Source organism: Dendrobium catenatum, unplaced genomic scaffold (assembly GCF_001605985.2).
Source record: "Dendrobium catenatum unplaced genomic scaffold, ASM160598v2 fragScaff_scaffold_687, whole genome shotgun sequence".
NCBI classification, from domain to species: Eukaryota; Viridiplantae; Streptophyta; class Magnoliopsida; order Asparagales; family Orchidaceae; genus Dendrobium; species Dendrobium catenatum.
Genome location: NW_021319149.1, coordinates 16,696 through 27,342, shown reverse-complemented (window position 1 = coordinate 27,342; position 10,647 = coordinate 16,696).

Sequence of the window (10,647 nt, the reverse complement as noted above, 5' to 3'; positions counted from 1 at the left end):
GGTCTCCTCTACTCATGAAAGAAATCATGTCTTGTGAACCTTGAGAAAGCACAAACTTCTTACCACCTTTCTTCTCATTTTGGGAAATAATACAATTGAAATCACTCCTTATTATCCATGGAAAATTATCATCTATACAATTTTCTAGATAATTCCAAAGTTGCTTCCTTTTACTGTTTTCTCTGCTACCATACACCGTAGTAATCATCCAGGATTGGTGGTTTTTGATATTAAGCCTCCCCACCACTACCTGTTCATTGGCTTCCATTACTTCAAAAGTAGCAAGGTCACATCTCCAACAATTCATAACTCCACCGGATAATCCAGCTGCAGGAAACAAATAATAATCCCATAAATCTCCAACAAAATTTTTGACTTCCTTAGGATCCATGTAAGAAACTTTAGTTTCCATAAGAACCACAAACAAAGCTTCAGCATCTTTAACAATTTCTTTCAAATACCTGGAGGCTACCACCTTTCTAGCCCCCCTACAATTCTAGAAAATAAGAGAACTCATTTCTTCTTTGAAGTGGGATTAGACCCACTACAAACATTTTTATTCTCTCCCTTTCTTGTTTTAGATTTCATTGAATTGTTACCCAAAGATTTGAGTTCTTTTTGTAACTTGAACGTAACTTCACCACATACAAAGTTTTCCACCAAGTCCTTCTGGTTTTTAACAATTTCACCTGTTTTATCATCTTCCGTCTCCAGTTCTTCTAATTCTCTATTTTCCACCAGACTGTTCTCAGATTTATCAGCTTTATCAACTTCTCTATTTAACAGCAGAATAGAAAATCTATTATTGCTTTGGAGATCATTAACAACTCCCTCTTCAATCAAATTATCTGGAATAATTTCAGAAGTATTCCCCCTCTTCTGCACATTCATATTATTAATAACATAATTTATATCTAAATCGATTACAGAAGAATTCTGTACAGCCAACTGCTTTATAACTTTTTCCTGGATCTTTTTTTCTGGATTATGATAGGGAATACTTGAGTTTGCAAGTAATCCCTTGGGATTTACCTGAGATCGTAAGCAACCCTTCCCCCCTGTGTTGTTAAAACTTTTTTGAATTAGCTCTAGATTAGAGCAAGTAGAGTTTCCAGAATTTTGGAATTTCTTCTCCAGTGAATCTAGATTTTGGATCCTCTACTCCTCTATATCTTTTCCTTTATTTTTTCCACCTTCTTCAATTTGATCAACATTAGCATTAATACTAACTTCATCTGGGATATGCTGTATCAAGCTTTTATCAACACTTGATTCCAAAATAATCCGATTTGCCTTATTTGCTTCTGTTGGAGCCTCAGATTTTTTTAAATATCTGGAATTGTTCGGATTAATCCATTTATTGTTATGATAGGAAAATCTTTTCTTCTTATTTTTGACCAAAGTCCAAGGACCATAAGAAGGTTCAATGAAGCTTGTTTGTTTATTTCCCATACATGTCTCTCCAGAATTTCTTTGAGCCACCTTCACTTCCTTATTTGCTTCTACCAAAGGAACACAATCCTTCTCCACATGTCCAATCTTCCCACAACCAAAGCAAAAGTTTGAAATCTTTTCATACTCTACTTTCTGATATAATCTATCAGACATGCTATCTACCCATACACCTTGAGGAAGAGGTTGATCTAGTTGAATTCTCACACAAACTCTAGCAAATTCTCTTCTTCCCCAATGAAACATGTTTCTATATAGCATAATAGGTTTTCCAATTCTTGAAGCTATACAAGCTACATTCTTCTCATCCCAACACTGTAAAGGTAAGTAAGGCATTCTAATCCAAATAGGAGACGAAAGCCCTTTTGTAGTTGAAGAATTGAATTCTGGAGACCATCTTTCCATTCCAACTATATGTTCGTTCACATACCAAGGTCCTCTAGATTGTACAGCTTCTACCATTTCTTCCGATATGAATGAACATAAAAAATATCCTCTTCCTAATGTTGTAAAATGGAATTGCCCATACTCCCTCCATTGCTTCTTAAGCTCCCATTCCACCCTATGAGAAAATAATTCCTTCCCGAAAACCTTGATAACCAAATATTTAGAAAGCTTTTTAGAATTCAACTCCTCCAATTCCTCAATAAGCCTTACTGCCTTTCCATCCTTTGATAGCATTACCTCATCCTCTTTGAAATCCAATTTAATGTATGGTTTCTTTCTCCAAGGATTCTTAATACCAGAATTTATCAACTTCGGCATTTCTATAGTCATCTTATCTCCATCTGATAATTTTTTCTTCTCCAAATCTGAATGAACATTAATGTTAACCTTTATATGAGAATCTTCATTTATCACACTACGACAAAGTCCAGGGATTACATTCGAATTCACAAACTGGTTAACAAAAATTTTCATTCCTGAAGTCGACGCCGTATTATAAGAAGGAATAACAGAAGATCCCATGCTATTCGGAGTAACCATATCCACCATATCAATTACAGCCTTACCTTTTCCTTCCACTTGCTTAATCACCATGGGCATTGGTTCTGCTATCTCTTTAATCACCAAACCTCCTTGACGTTTCATCAAATGTCTATGAATTCCCTGGTTAGAATTCATTATAGAAGATTCATCATCATTCCCATTGGATAAAAGAGATTTTGAAATTTGAGCTTACTGTAAAAAATCCCCATCTTCTCTATGACTTTGCTGAACGTAATTCGCCTTCTTTAACTTCACCTATTCCTCTGGAGAGGAAATGCGATCATCCCTGGGAAAATCACCGGATGAGTGCCAGCGATCACCCGCCTCCATCAGCTCCTCCAACCATTGCCGCAAAATGAAAATTTGAATTTTCATTTCTCTCTCTAGAATCCCGCACATTATCTCTCTAGAATCCCATAATTTAGTAAATACCTACAACCTTCCACATCCTTCATAATGTTGAAACTTGTTCAATATGAATTAGGTTGTTAAATCTAAGCTTATGTCCCAGCGGCTAACCAAGAGGGGGGAAAATTTGTAATTAAAAATTTTACCCCCTTTTAAACTTTAAAATCGAGAATTTTAACTTTAGTGAATTTTATAGAAAAAGATTTTTCAACCACAAGTTAGAAATAGTAAAACAAAAATAAAAGTAGCAGAAAAATAAAAGACACAAGATTTATAGCGGTTCGGTCAAACACGACCTACATCCACTCTCCGGAGGCACCCTCCGAGTATTGCACTAATACCACTAGTGAGTCTCCTTTTGCACCCACAGCAAGGAGGAGAAGCCTTTACAAAACTCTCTTCCACCACTATCTGGTGCGGCAGAGAATCGTCATCCTTTTACACTCTTCTTAGTGTTGGCAGAGAACCGTCCGTCATTTCACACTCTCCCGATGTAGGCAGAGAACCCTTCGTCCTTTCACATTCTCCTAGTGTGGGCAGAGAACCCTTCGTCTTTTCACACTCTCCTAGTGTGGATAGAGAACCCTTCATCCTTTCACACTCTCCTAGTGTGAGCAGAGAACCCTTCATCTGTTCACACTCTCCAAGCGTCGGCAGAGAACCGGATCTCCTTGATAGATCTTCTTTATAAGAAATCTAGAAGGAAGAGAGAAAAGAGTGAAGTAATCAAAAATCACAAGTTGAGACTCTTTCCTTTGAGTACCAAGTGAAACCTTCATGCTCTAGTAGTAAGAATCCTCCTTCAAACACTCTCTCACACTTTCTCCTTGACTTTCCTTTCAGTAGGTACGAAGATCAGTAGGCAAAAAGATTAAGTGGCAGTTTATATTGGACTTTATATAGGAAAGACACAAAAAATCATCCAAAAACTGCTAAAATTCAAGTATGTCAGCAGTGGATCGTCCCGTACGATCGTGGATCATCCCGTACGATCGTGGATCATCCCGTACGATCGTGGATCATCCCGGACGATGTTACTTAATTCAGTTGGAAATGAACCCAATGTATATTGGTACGAACGGACTTTGTACACGTTAATCGTCCCGTATGAACAAGGTTCGTCCGGTACGAACGGTTATACCATAGGTCGGTTCCGAAAACTGTAGGAAGTTGCCAAATTTTTAAGAGTCTGTGCGCTTCGTCCTGGGATGAATATGAGTTCGTCTCGATGAAATTTTTACAGAGGACATTTCATCCTAGCACAAATATGGATTTCGTCTGAACGAAAATTTTCAAGAGGCCATTTTGTCTTGGGACAAATTGGAGTTCATCTGGACAAAAATTTTTCAGAGAGCATTTTGTCCTGGCACGAATTTGAATTTCGTCTGAATAAAATTTTTCCAAAGCCCATTTCATACTAGGACGAATAGGAAATTCGTCCTGGACGATCAGGACTTAGAAAAATTTTCTTTGCTTCCTATTCGTTACATTGCTCTTTCGAGGATATAACTGACTTGATCGTCCCATACGAACTGTGTTCATCCTGCACGATCAGTATAATTTTTAAAGATCTCCTTAAGTGTGTGTGTGTGTTTATTTACACAATTACAATCACTCCCTCTCAAACTCAATACAATGAAAGATATAAGCTTCAATTCACAAAGTATCTTATGCCCAATTTGATTTTGAAGTCTTCATATTCTGGAGTTCGATTTTTCTGAAATGTTAGTTCACACAAGAGCAAAAATAAATCTTCCAAAAAGTGTTAGAAGATAACAACACAAAAAATAATAACATTTGGAATCATTAAAACTATAAAAGTTTCAAGAATGTAAAACATGAAAATATCAACTTTCTTAACAATCTCCTCCTTTTTTATCATAACAAAATAATTATTGTTTGTATAATTTCAAATTCTAAGAATCTCCTAAACTTCCCCTGAATTGATGAACATTTGAAAATAAGGAGGCTTTGCACAACAATTTTATCTCTCCCCTTTTTTAAAAAAAAAATTAAAAAGAAACAAAAACAATACGAAACAAAAATACGATACGAACAAAGATACGAAAAGATACGAACAAACAATATTTTCTTCCCCTTTTTGACAACAGCAAAAAGAGAAGAAGAAAAGAACAGAAATGTAAGCAATCATATGATAATCTTGTGAGAATTGATCTTTGAAAGTGATTGAATTAAATTTTTCAAATAAAATTAAATCATTAGGCAAATCAATATGATTCATACGATTTAAGAAGTGATATAACATTGATAATAAAAAGTACATATCAAAAATATGAATCAATTTAGACACTAAGATAAAGAATATCATTGCATAAATGATGAATATAAAATTTTTATATTTCAAATTTCAATATGGAATATAAATGTACAGAAGATCAATTTAAATTCAGAGATTAAAAGATTATGGAAAGAAATAACTACCGCATGTGGCGCTTTGTGCATCTTTTTCAAATTTGTGGCACATTTTTGTGCATCTTTTCACTTGTGGACTTATTTTGTGCTTCTTTTTCAACTTGCGAACTATTGCGCATTCCTTTTGATTTTTGTACATTTATATATTTTTCAAGAGTAATTTTAATCTTTCCAAAATCAATAATAAAAAATTTCAAATTTTTTCTAAGTGCATAAATATTTATTGATAAGTGAAATACAAAATAAGAAAACATCAGAATTGCAATAATAATATTAGACATAAATGTAGTCTAAATAAGAGATATGAAATTGACAATCTTAATTACATCAAGTTATAAGCAAAACTTAAATTTAAAAAAAAATTAGATTTTCTAATAAATTTAATTTTAAATTGCATTTCAAGGTATAACACACTTAAGATCAAAAATTATAATGATTGTCATATGGGCTAACACACATTTCAAAGCAAGATTACAGCCAAAACAGGATAACTTAAATTGATATAAAAAAAGGGATATTACAATCAAATCAAATGACATCAATACGACATAAAATTCAAATACAAAAACATCTAATGAAAAGAAACACATAACTAAATCAAAATACATCACATTTTACTACAACACAAAACTAACACATCAACTAAAGAAAACACATAATAAAGTACATGAAATTATTCTAATGAACCCTAATCTGGAGGAGGAGGAGGAGGAGGAGGTGCAGCACCGAAGAAGTTGAAATAGCTACTCATCATAAGCATATTGGAATTTATATCATTTCTTTCATAGGAACGGATTACAGAATGGTCAGAGTTGAAAGACATGTTTGCCAGGAAATAGTGAAAGGTTTCTTTGTTGTAGAGATAAACTAGTGTATGGATGAAACCAAACTGAGTGGAGGCAAGCAAGTTCATTACCTTAAAGGTTAATTGTTCCTGAAGGAGCACTCTAGAGGGTGTGATATTAGCAGACACAAATTTGGGAAAAGACACTTCATTGGCTTTGGAAAGAAAGTTATCGAAAGAGTTTCTAGGTGGTCCCTTGGCTAGAATCTTTTATCGCTAGCTTGAACTTGCCATTGAAAAGGATCTAAAGGAAGAAAGGTTTTGAAAGTGATGTGTGAGTGATGACTATTTAGTTCAAAAGCCCGCCAATTTATTGAAAAAAATGACTATTCGTACAGACGAAATTATTTTTGTCCCGTATAAAATTCGATTCGTCCCATACAAAAAAATTTTGTATGGACAAATGAATGAGTCCAAAATAAAACGGCTTTTTATAATCACACAACTTACAAATCATCCTTTCATATAGACTTTTGGCCAAATGATCGTACAGACGAATAGGTGTTCGTCCTGGACGATCAGAACTTATGATCGTTTTAATGGCAGTTGAAACCGTCCCCCACATCGAACCTCCATGTGTTCGTCCGAACGAACCAAAGATTCGTACGTACAAATTATAGCATTAAAAACTACCATATCTGTTTAACCGAACAATTTCATCCTGAATGATCGTGACGATCATACAAACGAAGTGAAAATTAAAAACTGAAAAACTGCACGCAAATGGTTTAAATCCAACAGATTGACACACTACATAATTCGTCCCGTACAAAAAAATTTCATCCCGAAAGATTGTCACTCAATTTTTTTTTTAAACATGCACTTAATAAAAAAAATAAAACACAAACACAACAAAAAAAATGTATAAAATCATAAAAACAAAAACTCAAATGCAGAAAATCACAAACACAAGATAGAAAAAATCATAAAAACACACAAAAATATTAACTAGAAAACACATATCAATGTTGCAGAAAACATTTTAAGTAACCATTCAAATCAATTACTCCAAGCTTTGTTCTTAATGTACTGAAAGTATCAAAGGCTAAAGATTTTGTAAAAATGTCTGCAAGTTGATTTTCAGTAGAAACATGAGTGAGTTCAATTTCTCCTTTGGATACATGATCCCTTATGAAATGATGTATTGTGTCTATATGTTTGGTTCTCGAATGTTGAATAGGATTTTTAAAAATACAAAAAGCACTAGTGTTATCACAATAAATTGGAATAGTGCCAATATTTAATCATAAATCAATCAAGTGTTGTTTCAACCAAAGTACTTGTGCCACACAACTTCCTAATGCAATGTATTCAACTTCTACAGTAGATAGGGCTACTGAATTTTGTTTTCTACTAGAACAAGAGACTAAAGAATTCATAATAAACTAACATGTTCCAGAAGTGCTCTTTCTATCCACCCTATAACCTGCAAAATCAGAATCTGAATAACCAATTATTTCAAATGAAGAACTAAACTTAGGATACCAAATTCTTAAGTTCTGAGTTCCTAACAGATATCTCAAAATCCTTTTTACTGCTGTCAAATATGATTCTTTTGGATCAGATTGAAATCTAGCACACAAACAAACACTAAACATGATATCGGGCCGGCTAGCTGTCAAGTAAAGAAAAGATTCAATAATCGCTCTAAATTTCTTTTGATCAATAGATTTTCCCTTAGGGTCCTTATCCAACTGAACAAAGGAACTCATAGGTGTACTAACAAGTATAATATTGTCCATTTCATACTTTTTTTAGGATATCCTTAACATAGTTTGACTGACTAAATCCTAGAAAGTAACTTAAATCTCCCATTAGACTCATCTCAAATTCACTACTCATTGTTTTAGAAAAATTATCACAAAAATTTTTATTTGAAGATCCAAAGATGATGTCATCCACATAAATTTGTACAATGAGTATATCCTTTCCAAATCTCTTCAAAAAGAGAGTTGTATCCATACTTCCTTTTTCAAATAATCTTTCAAGTAGAAAGGTGCTCATCCTCTCATACCAAGCCTTAGGTGCCTGTTTCAAACCATATAATGCCTTTTTTAATTTGAAAACATGATTTAGGTATTTAGAATTTTCAAAACTAGTTGTTGTTCTACAAAGACATCCTCTTGAATTACCCCATTTAAAAAGGTACTTTTTACATCCATTTGATACAATTTAAATCCTATAAAATAAGCAAATGCTAGCAAAACCCAAACTGCTTCAAGTCTAGCTACAGGGGCAAAAGTCTCCTCAAAATCAATTCTTTCAATCCGATTATACCCCTTAGCAACTAATCTAGCCTTATTTCTAATGACTACTCCTGAGTCATTTATTTTATTTTTGAATACCTACTTAGTTCCAGTTACACTTTGATCCTTTGACCTTGCAGTAAATTTTCAAACTTTATTTCTTACAAATTGATTTAACTTTTCTTGCATTGCCAAAATCCAAAATTCATCCGAAAGTGCTTGATCAATATAAGTGGGTTTTATTGTTGAAATGAAGGCTGAATGATTGACTTGTTTGTTTAATCCACGCCTAGTCCTTACACCCTCACTAGGTTCACCAATTATCAACTCCTTTGGGTGGTTTTTAGAAAATCTCAAATCTCTAGGCAAAGGATTTTCTATCTCCATATTTTCTTCCACATTTTCTTCCAAATTTTCTTCCAAATATATTTTATCAATCTTTTGTCAGTTATCCTCAATCTCATCTTCTACAACATTTGGCTCTTCTAAATTTCCATATTCATCAAATACAACATGTGTGGTCTCCTCAATTACCAAAGTTTTTCTATTGAATACTCTATAAGATTTTCCAATACTTGAGTATCCAACAAAAATTCCTTCATCTGATTTTGGATCAAATTTTCCTATGGTAGATTTTTCATTATTATGAATAAACATCTTGCAACCAAAAATATACAAATGAGACAAATTAGGTGTTCTACCTTTTAGAAACTCATAGAATGTTTTATTTAATTTAGATCTCATATTCACTCTATTCAGAACATAACATGCAGTGCTAACCGACTCAGCCCAAAAATATTTAGGAAGTGAATATTCTGCCAACATTGCTCGGGCGGCTTCTATTAATATTCTATTTTTCTTTCGACTACCCCATTCTGCTGAGGGGTTCTAGGTGTAGAAAAGCTGTGATCAATTCTTTTATCCTTATAAAAATTCTTAAATCTTTCATTTTCAAATTCTCCTCAATAATCACTTTGTATAGTCATTATTTCACACCCTAGCTTTCTTTGAATCCAAGTCGAAAAATTTCTAAATTCATCAAATGATTCACTCTTATGAAATAGAAATCTAACCCATGTGAATCTTGAGTAATCATCCAGTATCACAAATCCGTATACCTTTCCTCCTAGACTTATAATTCTAACTGGTCCAAAAAGATTCATATGCAAAATTTTTAATGGTTTACTAGTTCTAAGATCCTTATTGGACTGAAAAAAGGACTTCACTTGTTTTCTTAATTGACATGCATCGCAAAGGTGATCTTTAGTAAAGTCTAGTTTTTTTATACCTCTCACTAAGTTCTTTTGTGTAATCCTTCTAAGATTTTTCATGCTAGAATGACAAAGTCTCCTATGCCAAAGCCATGACTCATCAGAAATATTTTTTAAACAAAATGCAGTAGGAGATTGAATGCAATTCAAGTCTAGCATATAAACATTGTTTACCCTTATACCATTCAAAACATCATTTCCATTTAGGCTTAAAATGTAGGTAGTAGGAAAAAATTTTACACAATATCCTTTATCATATAGTTGGCTTATACTTAATAAATTATGCTTTAAGCCTTCTACTAATAACTTATTTTCAATATAAAAATTCTTAAGATTTCCAATCAACCTGTCCCAATCACCTTTCTTGTGGTGTTATCTCCAAGTGTAACCTTGACTCCACTCCTGGCTTCTAGCGATATGAATTGTGTAGTATCTCCAGTCAGATGCTTTGAACATCCACTGTCCAGGTACCATATTCTCTCACGAGGTCTTGTGTGAGAGCAATCCTGCAAGATTTTTAAATGTTAGACCTGGGAACCCAAATAAGCTTGGGTTCTCCTTTTGACAATTTATAAAGAGATGCATGTATGATATATCTAGGTTTATACATCTTAGGTTTCCACACCAAATAAGTTTTCTTCTTTAAAGTACAGGTGCGAGCTATGTGTCCAATCAATCCATAATTGTTATATTTGACTTTTGGAAAAGGATTCCTAAGTCTACTACTATTCATTTGTCTATTTAGGAATTGCATAAATTTAGGATACAAAATAGGATTAGTGAAATCTTCAAGTTTAGGGGGTATCCTATTATCCTCGAGAGCTTTTATCGTTAATTTGAAAAATAAATTCATATCTTTCAAAATTTGATTTGTATAATTTGATCTATAAATCTTACTCTCTGATTCATCCTTAAAATTTTTAAAATCTTTTTCAAGTTCTCCATAGGATGATTTTAAATTTTCATGATTTTTATTCAAGTTATCAAACTCATCAAGTAATTT